The sequence below is a fragment of the Hypanus sabinus genome, chromosome 14 (assembly GCF_030144855.1).
Source record: "Hypanus sabinus isolate sHypSab1 chromosome 14, sHypSab1.hap1, whole genome shotgun sequence".
Classification (NCBI taxonomy): domain Eukaryota; kingdom Metazoa; phylum Chordata; class Chondrichthyes; order Myliobatiformes; family Dasyatidae; genus Hypanus; species Hypanus sabinus.
Genome location: NC_082719.1, coordinates 65,433,098 through 65,449,621, shown reverse-complemented (window position 1 = coordinate 65,449,621; position 16,524 = coordinate 65,433,098). Strand labels below are relative to the sequence as shown.

The following is a 16,524-nucleotide window of genomic DNA, read 5'->3' as shown; positions in this document are numbered from 1 at the left end:
AAGTATTCGGCAAATTAAAGGTCCTTTAAGAGACTGCAAGTGCTGGAATCCAGAGTAACAAAAATAATGAACTGCTCGAGAAACTTAGTATCAACGGAGGGAAATGGACAGTTGACTATTGAAGGTTAAAGCCCTTCATCTGAACCCAAAGTACATGGGATTTTCATTCCTGATCTTAAACAGTTAAGATCAGAAATTAAAATTCCATGTACCAGTGAAGGCAAGAGTAGGATACGGCAGATGAATGTGTGGCTGAAGAATTGGTGCAAGGGGTAGTTACAGATTGTGAATCCCTACGAGGTAAAATATAAAGGGACAGGTTACACCTGAATTCGGGGGCCGACCACTTCCTTCCAGGCTTGTTTGTTATCAAGCTATTGGGGAAGCGTTTAAACTAGGCTGGCAGGGGATGGGAACTGGAGTGATAGGTTACAGACTAGAGCAGTTGGTGTAAAGTGTAGAGACTGCAAGGAAGGATAGGTAATGGACAAGGCATGTGTGTTGTGAGTTGGATGGGTCGAAGTGTGTGTTTTAATGTGATAACTATCAGGAACAAAGGTGATGAACACAGAACTGCATTGTTGTGGCCATTACAGAGACTAGGCTGTCACAAGGACAGAATGGTTGCTGATGTTTGAAGTTTCAAAAGGGACAGAGAGGGATGTGAAAGAGTTGGGGGGAGGGCATTGCTATTCAGGGATAGTATCACAACTGCAGAAAGATAATGCATTGTGGCAAAATCATCCATGCTGTCAAAAACAAGGGGCTATCATTATTGAGTATTCTACAGACACCAGCCCCTTCCCCAAACATACTCAGGAGCAGATCAGGGCGCAGAGGGCAGATTTTGGAAAAGTGCAAAAATAACAGGGTTGTCATCATGAGGGACTTCAACTTCCCCAAAGGATTGGCATCTCCATAGTGCAAAAGGTTTAAATGGACAAAATTTGGTAGGTGTGTCCAGAAAGGATTCCTGACACAATATGTAGACAGGAAACTAGAGCAGAAACCATACTGGATCTAGTACTAGGAAATGAACCTAGTCAGGTGACAGATCTCAGTGGGCAAGCAGCTTGGAGACAGTGACTAGAACCTCCTGATCTTTACCATGGATTTGTACAGGAAGTGGAGCAGACTGTACAGGAAAAGATTTAATTGAGGGAGGGGGGAATAAAAGTGCTATTATGCAGAAACTTGGAAACAAAAATTGATAACTAATGTATTTGGGGAAATACACAACAGAAATGTGCTGTTTGTTTGGGGTGCATGGGGCTCGGGGTAGATCTGTCCCACTGAGGCTTGGAAAGGATGGTAGGGTGTAGAAACCATGGTTGGTAAGAGATAGAACATCTCATCAAGAGGAAGAAAGTATACCTAATATTTAGGAAGTAAAGATCAGACAGGACTCTAGAGTAATAAAGCAGGCAGGATAGAGATCAAGTACCAACTTAGGAGAGCTAGAAGGGGGCACGAGAAGGCCTTGGCAAGTAGGATTAAGCAAACCCCAATCTATTCTACATGTACATGAAGAACAGGATGACTAGAGTGAGGTAGAACTTGTCAGGGATAAAGGAGGAAACATTCCAGAGTAAGAATTGGCAACTGAGGTCTTAATGAATACCTTGCTTCAGTATTCAGTCAGAGGGAACTTGACAAATAAGAGGACAGCATAAGATAGGTTAGTAAACTGGAACCAGTTAACACAAGAGAGAATGTGTTTGAGCTTTTGAATAACATCAGGATAGAAAAGTTCCCAGGACCAAACAGGATATACCCCAGATTACTACAGGAAGGGAAGAGACTGCTGAGCCTTCAGCAATACTCTTTGGTATCCCCCTGGCCACAGGATTGGTATGCAAAGATTGGAGGGTGATATAAATTAACCCATTATTCCAAGTAATAGGGATAATCCTGGGAATTATAGACTAGCAAGTCTCATGTTAGTGGTGAGCAAACTATTGAAGGGCATTCTAGATATGGGATTTACGAGTGTTTGGAGACATCTACGCTGATTGTGGCTTTGAGACAGGTTGTGCCTCACAAACCTGGTTGAATTCAAGGACTACCGGTGTTACCACCTACACTGTAGACATTAGACTGCACTGACCTGCATTTCTGTGCAACACTGATGACACACCAAGGTTTGACCAAATTCAGAACAGCCTGAATGGCAAATTGATTCATTACTGTCACATATACTGTACCTTGCAAATTGATCTTGCAAGTCCATTTTCATTAAACTTAGTGACCTTTCAATCAAATTATAACAGCAGGATAGAAGCGGTCCTTTAAGCCTGATGCTTTTGGGCATTTGTATCTTCTGCCAACACACACAAAATGCGGGTGGAACGCAGCAGGCCAGGCAGCATCTATTGGAAGTACAGTCAATGCTTCCAGCCGAGACCCTTTGTCAGGACTAACTGAAAGAAAAGATAGTAAGAGTTCTGAAAGTAGGAGGGGGAGGGGGAAATCCAAAATGATAGGAGAAGACCAGAGGGTGTGGGGTGAAGCTGAGAGCTGGGAAGGTGATTGGCAAAAGGGATACAGAGCTGGAGAAGGGAAAGGATCATGGGAAGAGAGGCCTAGGGAGAAACAAAAGGGGGAGGGGAGCACCAGAGGGATATGGAGAACAGGCAAAGAGTGACTGTGAGAGGAACAGAGAGAAAAAAAAATAGGAAGGAGGAAATAAATAAGGGATGGGGTAAGAAGGGGAGAGGAGCACATCTGCTCTCACCCCATCCACCCGCCACCCCACTCGGGATAGGGTTCCCCTTGTCCTCACTTACCACCCCACCAGCCTCCTGGTCCAACGTATAATTCTCCGTAACTTCCGCCACCTCCAATGGGATCTCACTACCAAACACATCTTTCCATAACCCCCTTCTGCTTTCTGCAGGGATCGCTCCCTACACGACTCCCTAGTCCACTCATCCCCCCCCCCCCCAATCCCTTCCCACCGATCTCCCTCCTGGCACTTATCCTTGTAAGCGGAACAAGTGCTACACCTGCCCTTACACTTCCTCCCTCACCACCATTCAGGGCCCCAGACAGTCCTTCCAGGTGAGGCGACACTTCACCTGTGAGTCGGTTGGTGTGGTATACTGCGTCCGGTGCTCCCGGTGTGGCCTTTTATATATTGGTGAGACCCGACGCAGACTGGGAGACGGTTTCACTGAACACCTACGCTGTTCTGGTCCACCAGAGAAAGCAGGATCTCCCAGTGTCCACCCATTTTAATTCCACATCCCATTCCCATTCTGATATGTTTATCCATGGCCTCTTCTACTGTCAAGATGAAGCCACGCTCAGGTTGAAGGAACAACACCTTATATACCGGCTGGGTAGCCTCCAACCTGATGGCATGAACACTGACTTCTCTAACTTCCGTTAATGCCCCTCCTCCCCTTCTTACCCCATCCCTGACATATTTAGTTGTTTGTTTTTTCTCCTCTCTCTCTGCCCATCACTCTGCCTGTTCACCATCTCCCTCTGGTGCTTCCCTCCCCCTTTCTTTCTCCCTCGGCCTCCTTTCCCATGATCCTTTCCCTTCTCTAGCTCTGTATCACTTTTGCCAATCACCTTTCTGGCTCTCAGCTTCACCCCTCCCCCTCCTGTCTTCTCCTATCATTTCAGATCTCCCCCTCCTACTTTCTAATCTCTTACTATCTTTTCTCTTAGTCCTGACAAAGGGTCTCAGCCCAAAATTTCGACTGTACTTCTTCCTATAGATGCTGCCTGGCCTGCTGCATTCCACCAGCATTTTGTGTGTGTTGCTTGAATTTCCAGCATCTGCAGATTTCCTCATGTTTGTATCTACTGCTGATGGAGGTTGGGGGCGGGGGAAGGGGGGGTTAGAAGAAGTAGTAGAGGAAGTCTCCAGGGTGGGTAGAATCTGAGCCCAAGCTTGCTCTCGAGGCTGCGAGGTGTAGACAGCATCCAGGAAGGGGGTGCCTAGTTCCTGAGACATGCTGAGCTGTGTCCACAACTCACAGCAATTTCTTGCTGTAACGGGCAGGAAAGTTGCCATACAAAGCTCTGATGCATCTGGATAGGATGTTTTCTATGATCCACCAATCAACTGCTGATAATCAAAGGGACATGTCAAACATCTTTCTCTTCCTGCATGATGCCGGTGAGTTTTTATGGCCACAGGATGGTCTAAACCCCTGCTGTCAGCTTGCACGTTGTTAAAAAAAACAAGGCCTTGGTATTCAAGGCAATAACAAAAAAATTGCCCAGACAACTGAAAAGTTTTGTATCTATTTGGATACAGTAAAAGATCATTTCAAGATTGAGAACATTATGAAAAAAATATTATTGCTAGAAAAAGGAACCAGGATATCAGTACATTCTTCCATTTTTACTTTGATTCATTGCAAAGGGCGTGTAGAAAGGAATACAATCACACAACTATTTACATATCCAAAGGCAAATGTTGTGTTCCTACCTTGGAGACACTTAAAACAAAGGATGGAGTTGGGGGAAGGGAAGTAAAAATGCATTCTCAATAGACACCACTTCAAAATTATTAAACTTTGCTTAAGAAAATACTTAAACATTTAAATGAAACTATGATTTAGCAACAGTATCCCGAGATTAACTCCAGTACGATGTATTTCAATGATAATGCATCAGCTGTGGGCGTTAGATGTTAACTGAGCAAGGAAAGAAGCACTCATTAGCTCACTTCAAAGCTATAACCCTCCAGTGAAGGTTGAGCTACAGAAAGGGTAGAGCTCAATTTAACCGCATTTTAAAACAGAATCACAATATCCTTGTTACAACACGCCCTTCCAGTGACTTTTGTATCATGGGAAAACTTCACATTTGTTCCTTCCTCTAGATTATTTCTGCAAATAGCCAAGGATAGAGGATGCCTGGGATATGATACATGGTATATCCCTCCAGCCTGATTTACACTAACGCTGCTTTCTGTGTGGTAATCAATTTCAATCTCTTGGAGTATTCTAGAGTTATGTGAATATTGCAGATGTTAATTCAAACAAGAATCAGGATTCAGTTCTTATTGTAAACATAAATAGGTTCAGGAAGCTTGCAATAAGCCTTCAGTTTTTCTTGTAAATTACAGGCTGCTCTACAGATTAAAACATTGCATATGTAATAACCAAACATTAAGCCAATTAATACAGCGCTACTATTTTACATCAAACCAGGCAGCATGCGCAAATTACTTGCACCATTGTGACTAGAGTTCAAGCTGGCGGACCAGATGGACGTTGTCACTTATCATATCAAACATGGTCACAAGTATAGGCAACTAATAGTTTTAGGTACTTATGGCACTTGTACACTCAGAGGCAGACCAGATAACATTAAATCACAAAATACTCTGCAGATGCTGGGGTCAAAGCAACACGCACAACACGCTGGAGGAATCTTCGTCAGGTAACTCAGATAACATTAATTTTGGGCGTCTGGGATTGCTGCCCCCAGAAGCTTTCTGATTATTTGTGTGAAATACTTTGTAACAAAGGTGTTTGAACATTAAGAGGTATCCATCATTGTAGATATTCAATTCAAAAGAAGCAAATTCAACCCAAAATACTTAAGGAAACAATATCACAGTCACTGTATCAGCTACTGTTACCATTGATCTTAAGGGCATAAAAAAATTGGGATGTACCTTTGGGTGTGTGAGGTTCTATAGAGAACGTCTTCAGAATGATGAATGCTTGAGCTAAAAAAAGCACTTCTATATCACTAGCTTCAGTGTCTCTCCTGTGATTTCGAGCAGGCACAACAAATTCATGATAATATACTTCCACCCATATTCTGAGCTTGTAATTTATGCATCAGTCTCTTAAGTGGTAAATTTGTCAAATGCCCTTTGGAAATCCAAATGCACTACATCAACAGGCTTTGCCCAATCAATTCTTCATATCACGTCCTCAGAAAATTCAACTGAATTTGTCCAACATGCTTTACTATTCATAAAACTACATTGATAAAATTGATTATACTCAGCTTTCTTAAATGATCAAATAGTTCCTCATTGATTATTGACTAGCATCTTAAATATTATTTAAAGTCTATTACCAACAATAGATGTTAAACAAACCAGAATCAGATTTAATACCACTAGCATATGTCATGAAATTAGTTGTGTTGCAGCAGCAGTACATTGTAATTTCAAGAAAAACTATAAATTAGAATAAGAATTATTTTGAAAAATTAAATCTGAGTCTGAGGCCCCTGTCAGTCACAGTTGACTATGAATATTGTGTCCTAGCTGTCTGAATATGCAAGCCAGGGCAGTACAATATGGAGAACAAGCTGTTGCCCATGTGTACATGAAGAAATCTGCAGATGCTGGAAATTGAAGCATCACACAGACATAAAATGTTGGTGGAACGCAGCAGGCCAGGCAGCATCTATAGGACAAAACACAGTCACTGTTTCAGGTCTCGGCCAGCATTTTCTGTGTTGCCTATGTTGCAAGGGGTGGGTCGCTCTCTCTCTCTCTCTCCCTCCCTCCCCTTGTACTCACTGGAATTGAGAAGAACAAGGTGGAAGCTCATTGAAATCTATCGAATATTGAAAGGCCTAGATGGAGTGCATGTGGAGAGGACGTTTCCAATAGATTCAAGATTGGTTAATGGCATTTCCAGTACACAAGTGTAAAGGAGAACAGAATAATTGTTACTCCAGATCCAACGCAGCACAAAAAAATTAAAAAATAAATATAATTACACCAGATAGCTTACTGATTGTATGCCCATATAGCGGATGCTACACTGTTACACAAGTGACTGATCTGTGGAATTCATTGCCACAGATGGCTGTGGAAGCTGAGCAGAGGCTGATAGTTTCTTGGTTAGTAAGAGCACCAAAGGTACCGGGAAGGTGGCAGGAGAATGGGGTAGAGAGGATTAATAAATCTGCCATAATGGAATGGCAGAACAGACTCGATGGGTCAAAAAGGCCTAATTCTGCTCCTATGTCTCATCTTATTGAATTGTGGATTCACACTGGGAAAAAAAAACAACCAACCTTCCGATAACGCACTGGAACTCACTGGAACTCCAAGTTTTTAAAATGAGCCCACCATCTCTGCAAACACTTCCTTCAAACCCCCCCCCCCCCCATTCCAGTTTTTGGATCCTGGCAATTTGCCTACTATTAGCCCCACAAGTTTCTCTAATACTTTATCACTAGTGATTGAGATTTTTTTCATGTTCCTTCCCGTGATGTGAACTTCGCCGAAGCATGCATCTTAGGGTTCTTTGCTCTGTCCTCCACAGTGATGACTGATGCGAAAATGGAGTCAGTATATCCACCATTTTTTTATTGCATGTTATTGATTCACCAGCCTCACTGTTGGCTACCTTCTCCCAAATGACATACCCCTCATGTCACAAAGATTGTTAGTATTGTTGGCTTACTCAGCTCTCATTGCCTGTCATTTTGGTGGGCACAAAACTCAATTTATTTGGGGGCAAGCAGGCAGTAGCTTGTAATCAATATGAGTTAATGATTAGGAAGCATTCTTGCATAATCAATTAGAGAATGGCCAAGTTGCACTCAGAGCAGACACCTGGAAGGCTCGCACAATGAAGTCATCAAAGTAGGACTCAGGATTAAGGAGGAACCATCACCATGGTAGTGTCATATGGTGTGTACAGTACATCTTGCATCACAAATTTGAGTTTGTTACAAGTGATTAACATAATTGCTAAGAATAGGGTGGTGGATGTAATCTGCATTGATTTTAGGGAAACATTTGACCAGATCCCTCATGGTACACTGGCCAAGGAGATAAAGTCACAAAAGGTCAACAGTAAACAGGTAAATTAGATACAATATTGGCTTGGTCACAGAAGACAGAGGACAGTAAAGGGTTCCTCTCACTAGAGGTTTATGACCATTTGTGGTGCTCAGGAACCAGTGCTAGGATCTTGTCTGCAAAATGTATTTTCATTAATGATCTTGATGAAAATCTACATTGAGTGATTAATACTTGCAGTCAGGACAAACTGAAGTTGTGGATAGCAAGGAAGGTTTTCAAACAATAAAGTAGGACATACTTCAGATGGAGATGGAGGCACAGATAGAGCAGATGGAGTTTAAAAATCAAGATGATAGAGAAGTACTGCATATAGGGAAGTGAAATACTAGAGGAAAAAATGCCACCAATGACTGGGCCTTAAGCGATGATGTACAACAGGACCTTGGGGATGCAAAGCCATTGCTCCCTGAAAATGACAGCACAAGTCCATAGGATAGTAAAGGCAGAGCAGGTATTCATCAGGTGGGACACACTGTATAAAAATTAAGAACTCTGGTTGCAATAGAGTATTAAACATGAAGTAATTTGTGGAGTTGGGTCACTACACGATAGTAAGGATATACAAGCTTTGGTGAAGATGAAGAGGTCTACCCGGAAGTTACACAAAACAATTGCTGACATTCAGTGGAGGTCATGCAGCATTTGTAGAGGCTTGGGGGATGGTCAACATCATGGGTCAGTGCCCGTCAGGACTGAAAGCAGAGAGGGAGGATAAATCAAAACATTAACCAAACCTTAGCTTCCACAAATGCTGCACACCTAGGATTCTTCTAAGTTAGTTTTTGCTCCAGATTCCATCATCTGCAGTACTGTATCTCATCACCATTTTGCCAGGAAGGTGTCTTGGGAGTTTTAGAAGCAATGAGATAAGACAAACTTGGATTCTCATAATTGGATGCATTGGAGTTGAGGGCAAATGCAAAAAGGAAAAACAGTAAAGTTAGCCCAAGTCTTTTTCCCCCAGGATGAAAACATCAAATACAAATGAGAGGGCAAAGTTAATGTTTTTTTGCAAAGAGGATGGTAGTTGCCTGGAATGTGCTGCCAACAAAAGTGACAGCAAACACAATAGCAACATTTCAGAGGCAATTAAACAGGTATACAAACAGGCAAGGAATAGTGGAATACAGACCATGTGCAGTTGAGATGGGTTTGTTTCGACTGGAAGATATGGCAAAGATATGGTAGCCTAAAAGGCCTGCACTGCGCTGTATTATCTTATGCACTGAAACATTAACCCAAGTGGATTTTATAGTTAACCACTTATTTGAAATCAGTGCTAGTGAATGGGAAAAAAAAGCAAAAGGCAGAGTTCTTCTTTGCTTTAAATGATAGGCATACACTTTGTCAGGCTTAAAATTTCACTTTAAAGTAATAAAATTCATTCATTGGGTCTTTAATTTATAGTTTTTATAAAATAGGCCTGCAAGAAAATGAACTTCAGGGTAGCATATGTACTTTGAAAATAAATTCACTTTGAACTTTAATGCCAGTTAAATGGGGTCCAATGGCCTCAAAGGAAGGATTAGAAAAATGGTCGGGAGGAAATAACTGGAAAAAAAAATAGTGGCAGAGAGGTGAACTGGATCGCGTAGGATGTTCAGAATTTGTTAATTCCAGTAATGGAAATTTGCAATTCTAATAGAAGCACATTTCAAGCAATTCTAAACATCAAGTCAAGACCAGATACTGAATTACTATTTCCAAAGTTGAAATGACATTTGAAACAGATTAAATATCAAGATTTCCCTTATCAGTAAGATGATCCGAGTAAACAGCAACATACCTCTATGAAAACAAAAGACAATTTCATGCAGTCATTAAAGCAATACTAACGCCACCTCGTTTTGAATGACTTTTGAAAATCTTCAAGACCATTTCATAAACGGACAAATCAAGTGAGTCACAGCGTATTATTTTTCAATGATGTTATTACATATGTCCTAGGGTTCTTTAAAATTAGAATCAATTGAATAAGACTTCGCGTGAGGGATAAGAAAATACAAATTAAACGTGTTCACAGAAACACGCGTAAAATATAAACTTCGTTCAAAGTAGTTGCTTGAATTACTTTTCAGATAATTGAGAACCATAAAATAAACTCCAAAGTCACAACTAAAATGTTCCCACCTGTTTAACGAAGTTAAGCGTGAATGAAGAGGGCACGACGAAACACCTTACGCTATTCTTACCGGCGTTCCTCCTGGCGTCATGGGTGGAACTAATCTAACACTGAACTTGGGCTGCGAGTGATTGGCTGCGCTTTCTTAATTAGCATTCAGAGCGGCAGCAAGAGCGGTCGAACCAGGTACAGGCGTGCTTCAGGAATCAATTATCTCACTTCATTGTCGAGGTATGACATACTAGGTTCCTTGTTTCAAAAACCAGTTTCTCCGGAAGTTTCTTAAGAAATCCTGGTACAGTACAGCCTGGAAACCAGGTTTTATCGCCCACTATAATGAACTATTATTAATGCAATTGAGTCACGTTAATTCATCATTGTCGCCGCAAACTGAGAAATGCCACATTAATGGATTAAAGTAGTTAACCTTAAACTGACCGAAATACGATCTTTACTCGTTTATTTTAAACAGAGCCTTAACGTAATCTGGCACACTAGGTCTTCCAATTTACCCACGGGTCATGAAGAGGTTTTTTTCTCTTTGCCTTGTGATTAGGTTTCTGGTGGAATTTGGAGATCGCCAGCCATTGTGAGGCTGTGATCACATACTGAGCACAGGGCTCCATATCTGCAAGATCCGGCAAGAACTGCCCCAAAAGGTTTATTTTTGCGGACAGACTTGAAGCTGTTATTTGTTCTTAAATTAAAAAGCAACTTTTTGGTTTGTATCATTTCACATGATTTAATATGTACGATCTTGTACAATTACAATTTTCGATTTAATAATGTACCACAATGACTCAGCTTTAAATAAACGAGTTGTTAATAACTCCACGTGGAACCAGAATGGGAATTTATGATTTGATAATTTGAATCAATAATTCACGTAAGGCCATTTAAAAAACTAATGCTTATGTAAAGAGGGTTTCTTTTTTTGTTACTGTTGGGAAAGGGTTTCCTTTTGTTAACTAGCAGGAATGCTAATTTACTGATAACGAGAATGGTATTCCTTTGTAAACCAAATGGGGATTAATGTTCTTTCTTCTGAGTCTGTAAGCTTTTGTTGACGGGCTATTGGGGAGATCGGCGCGAGGGGGTCGAGAGGACGCAATGCTCTAAGCTGGGCGAGGATCGGACCCCAAAGGGGGGTCCGAGGCCGGGAGATTCTCCGAGGAGGGGGGGGGGATGAAGCTAGATGTGCTTGGTTGATCACTCGGAGGGTCCTGAGCTGTTTGGAGAGTCGAGGAGTTCGGAGGGTCCTGAGCTGTTTGGAGAGTCGAGGAGTTCGGAGGGTCCTGAGCTGTTTGGAGAGTCGAGGAGTTCGGAGGGTCCTGAGCTGCGAGTCGAGGAGTTCGGAGGGGATCGAATGGTGGCCAGAAGACTTCAGAAATTGAGCTCCAATGGTTGTGCTTAGTGGTTTGGACTTTGATAAGTTTGGCGCCTTTTCTTTAATTTTCTCTTCATATATACTGTATCGTTATTAATCACTTATAGTAACCTTTATAAATTGTACTCATTTAATCGCATATGGTGTGCTGTCTGTTTTTGGGCGAGGCGGGGACATCACACAGCAACCACACCAGCTGATTACCCAGTTTGGCGGGGCCAAAGGCTGCTCCCCCTAGACAAGAACGAGCTGAGCGAGCCTGAGGCGACCCAGGGAGTTACACTTACTTGGGAATTTATGGTGCAATAAACTATATTCAGAAACGAAAATACAAAACCACCTATGAAATGTGGCAGCTGGGTAGGACGGATAACTAACACATCGTAGCAAATGATTTACAGCAATTATGGTTATTTCGTAATATATATTACATATTGACATCCCAGAAATTGCATTATCATCATTGTTTATATTTGTGTGTGTGTGTATATATATATAGTGTGTGTGTGATATATATATAGTTTATTTTGTGGAACAATAACTGCTGTTATATGAAAGCACAGGATCACCTGTAATCTTGACACAGCCACAGTATGTCAACCAACGTTTCTTTTCAATTCTTAGCAAGGGATTCCGCCCACAACATCAGAAAACCCTGCCAAAATGGAGCATTACATATTTTAAATTTGTAAATTGGTTTATTATTGTTACATGAACTGAGGTACAATGAAACATTTCTTCTAGATTCTAGATCAATTCATTATAAGAGTGCAAGGGAAAAATAGAACAGGCTGTAGAATAAAGTGTCACAATTATAGAGAAAGCCAATAAGGTGCAAGGCCCTAATGAGGTAAATTGTGAGGTCAAGAGTCCATCTTATTGCTCAATAGTTTTTTAACAGCAGGATAAAGTCTGCCCTTGACCCTAGTGCTATGTACTTTCAGGCTTTTGTATCTTCTGTCTGATGGAGGGGGAATAAGAGGACAAAATGTCCAGGGTGGTTGGTATCTTTGATTTTGCTGACTGCTTCACTGAAGCAGTGAGAAATGTAGACAGTGTCTATAGAAACATAGAAAACCTACAGCACAATACAGGCCCTTTGACCCACAAAGCTGTGCCAAACATACCTTACCTTAGATATTACCTCGGGTTATCCATAACCCACTCATCACTCTCTGCATAAAAAACTTACCCCTGACATCTCCTCTGTACCTACTTCCAAGCACCTTAAAACTGTGCCCTCTTGTACTCGCCATTTAAGCCCTGGGTAAAAGCCTCTAACTATCCACACTATCAATGCCTCTCATCAGCTTATACACCTCTATCAGGTGACCATTCATCTTCTGTCGTTCCAAGAAGAAAAGGCCAAATTCACTCAACCTATTCTCATACGGCATGCTCCCCAACCCAGGCAATATCCTTGTAAATATCCTCTGCACCCTTTCTATGGTTTCCACATCCTTCTTGCAGTGAAGCGACCACAACTGAGCACAGTACTCCAAGTGGGGTCTGACCAGGGTCGTAAATAATCAGCATCAGGTGCCATGCCCAGTTTGAGCATTGACTGCCATGGCCTACACACTCCTGTTTCAGGTCAAGTGGATCAATTCATTGGTATTAATTTCCAGTTCTCTGGTTACTGTCTCCATCATCATTTGTCTTTGCCTTCCTCTTGCTTTCTTCCCTTCAATCTTTCCCATAATTACTATGCATTCTAACTCCTCTTTCCTAATCACATGTCCAATGAAGTTACATTGCCTTTTCATGATCTCAGACATTATTTCTCTTTTTGTGCTTGCTCTGTTCATAACATCGTTAGATATTCGTTTTGTCCATGATATTCTTTGCATCCTCCTCAAAAACCACATCTCTGCTGCTTCAATTCATTTCCTCATGTTACTAGATATTGTCTAACATTCTGAATCATATGACATAACTGGATAAACAGCATTTCAGTACTCTGAGGTGGGTTGTCATACCTAGTTTAGTGTTGGTCAGTATACCCTGCATTCTCGTAAAGGTGTCTTTGCCATCCCTATTCTTCTTTTGATGTCCATGTCGCACCTGCCATCTGATGTCACTCAGCTTCCTAAGTAGCAAAAGTTCTGTACTTGTTTTATGTCTTCCCCGTCTATTCTCAGCCTGCACATAGGATCCTCCTCCTTTTTGGGTATCACCATACATTCTGCCTTTTTGCAATTGATAGATAGACCCATTTTTGCACTTTCTTCAACAATTATATCAATTAAGTTTTTTAGTTCTTCCTCCATACTTGCAACTAACACAGTGTTATCCACATATCTGAAATTATTCATGTTTTCACCGCCAGCTTTGACTCCCAAGGTATCTCTTTTTTTGTAATATCGTTTCACTGTGCACATTAAACATATCAGGGGAGAAAACACACCCTTGTCTAATACCTCTCTTGATTTTCATAAACTGACTCACTTCCTCATCTATTCTTACAGCGATAGTTTGTTCCCAGTACAGATTTCTGATTAGGCGGAGGTCTTTCAAATCTAGATCTAGAGTTTCCTGCAATATTTCAAATAACTTATCGTGCTTCACTTTATCAAAGGGAGGAGCTGGTTTCTGTGATGTGCTGATCTGTGTCCTCAGCTTCATGGTTCATTGCGGTCATGGACAGGGCAGTTGCCATACCAAGCTGTGATTCATCTAGTTAGGATAATTTTCATGGTGCATCTATTAAGGGCAACACATTGACAGGATATGTATCACAACGCTTTACAGTGCAGGCAACCTGGGTTCAATTCCTGCCGCTGCTTGTAAGGAGTTTGTATGTTCGTGTAGATTTCCTCTGGGTGACCTGGCTTCCTCCACCATCCAAAGATCTACTGGTCGGTAGGTTAATTGGTCATTGTATATTGTCCTGTAATTAAGTCAGGGGATTGCTGTGCGGTGTGGTTCAGAGGGCAGAAGGGCCTATTCCATGCTGTACCTCAATAAATACATTTTAGAAAAAGAATAGGTAAGAGTCAAGATGAGCATGCTAAATTTCTTCAGGCTCCTGAGGAAGTAGAGGTGCTGGTGAGCTTTCTTGACCTTAGCATCAATATGGTTGGAGCAGGACAGGCTATTGATTATGTTCACTCCTGAGAACTTTTGTGAGTTTTGAACTCTTAACCACATCAACCTTAGTATCATTGTAAAATACAGGAGCCTGTGCACCACTCCCTAACAGTGACAAGCTCCTTGATTTTGCCGGCATTGAGGGAGAAGATTGTTGTCATGACACCATGGCTTTAGGCTCTCTGTATCCATATCGCACTCTGATTCCTTGTTATTTGAGATACAGTCAAACATATAGACAGAGTTAAACATACAGATAGAGTGAAAGCAGAATCCATCCACACAGTCATCACTATTACAGGGAGGAGAGTAGGGAGGCTGAGGACGAAGTTTTGTAGTGCACCAGTGTTAAGAATAATCATGGCAGAGATGTTGCTGCCTGTCCTTACTGATTGTGGTCTGTTGGTCAGGAAGTCAAGGATCCAGTTGCAAAGGCAGGTGTTGAATCCCAGCTCTTAGATTATGGAGATGAATTTGCTTGGGATTATGTTATTGAAGGTGGAGCTATCGTCAATAAGCAAGTCTAATATAGGTGCCTTTACTGTCCAGGTGCTTCAGAGATGAGTGGAGGGTCATGGAGATGTTAACTGTCAGAGACCTGTCTCAGTGGCTAGTGAATTGCAGTAGTTTGAGGTTGGATGGAAGGTGGGGTTAATACATGCCATAACCAGCCTCACATTGGTGATAGCCTATTCTCTGCTCAACAACAACCCCTTGTAGATTGGAAGTGGGAGGAGCAAAAGATGGCACTAGAGATTTTTGCGATCAAAACTGTAGTTAATTGTTGATCGGTATGTTGTGTTGAAGAAATATGAAACATATTATCAGGAGCGTGCGATTCTCTCAAATTTTCATGGACTCTCTCTTTCCTGGAGGTCTGGTGATGAATAGAGACATTTATATTTCCCATTTCGAGCTTCTGTGTGGCTCATGAGACAGTCACAACAATGAAGTTAGTTATTCACTGCCTGTTACATCACTGGCATTCAGGGTAGTGCCATTTCTGTAACGGGTTTTTTTTTGACCAGTTGAGGATGTGAGTCCTGAGCTGAACCCCCAAGCCTGGAGGACTGTTGGACCACTCTTAGTCCGGCATGTACCCTTTGACCTGTTTGGCATGGATGACCCTACCAAGAGCCAAAGCACAAGATCCTGACTCCAGCCAACATAGCTTTCCAAGTCAATGAGGCACACAAGCCTCCAAACCCTACGGCAAGGTTGTGGTCCTCTTTGAGGACAAGACTGAAGCCAGGTCCCTCATATGCCTACTCAATTAATGTCACATTCAAGGATCTTTGGGCATGTATACAGAGATCCTTCTGTTAATCTGTGGGGCCCTACCATTCATAATGTATGTCCTTATCTCAATCATACTCTCAAAATGTATCATCCAACATCTGTCTGGATTTCTCAGTCTGGAACACACAAAAATCATGCTGTAGTTTAAGACTACCTTCCATACTATCAAGAACTCTACCTTGCAAACCTTCCATAATCATACTTTCTTCATTCACATACCAATCCTTCATGTATATTGTAGAGAGGTTCCTCAGGTTGTCATAGTGGGGATAAGCTCCCACTACCTATAAAGTGCTCCAAATGCCGTGCAACTCTAACAGCCTTTGAAAACCAAGTCCAACTTTTGGCCAACACGTGGTGTATCTACTAAGACCAGTGGAACTGTTTCTACTGACAAGAGAAGAGGCAAAGGTGGACCTCTGGCACTCGAAACCTGTTGCTTTAGGCAGGTGGGTCTTGTCAGCCTTGGACAGCAGCCGCTTAGAAGGAAAACTCTGATTTTAAACCTCCACTGTCTTGCGGCCATACCCACCCATGGGGAAGGATTCAGGAGTAAATCCCGAAGAAGAAAACCAGAGCTGGGAGTCCCTAAGGCAATTTGATGTTGTGCACAGCTTCACTCTGGCAAACTCTGCAATGACACTGGTGCCAAGTTGTATTGGTGCTTCCCCTTCCCTTGGACTATATCAGTGACGTGGAGAGGGGGAGCCTGCTGCATGGACAACAGCCGGTTCTTCAAATTTTCCTGCCCAGGCTTGTGTCCTGGAGAGGTCACAGTCCACTAGAGGTGCAAACCCATGATCCTCTGGCATCGAGGGC

At 42.0% G+C, this 16,524-nt stretch overlaps 1 protein-coding gene across 3 annotated transcripts in view; it reads right to left on the bottom strand.

Annotated features, from left to right (window-relative positions):
• elovl7a (ELOVL fatty acid elongase 7a) overlaps window positions 1-16,524 on the bottom strand; it is a 70,819-nt gene that overhangs the window by 48,338 nt on the left and 5,957 nt on the right. Inside the window, exon 1 of one of the 3 annotated variants that reach the window (XM_059989347.1) lies at window positions 9,938-10,056. The exons of 1 other annotated variant lie outside the window; for it this stretch is intronic. The gene's annotated coding sequence lies outside the window, so the exon portion shown is untranslated. Of the gene's footprint in view, window positions 1-9,937; window positions 10,057-16,524 lie in introns of those variants that run through there. One more of the 3 variants, XM_059989348.1, reaches the window with a different exon arrangement.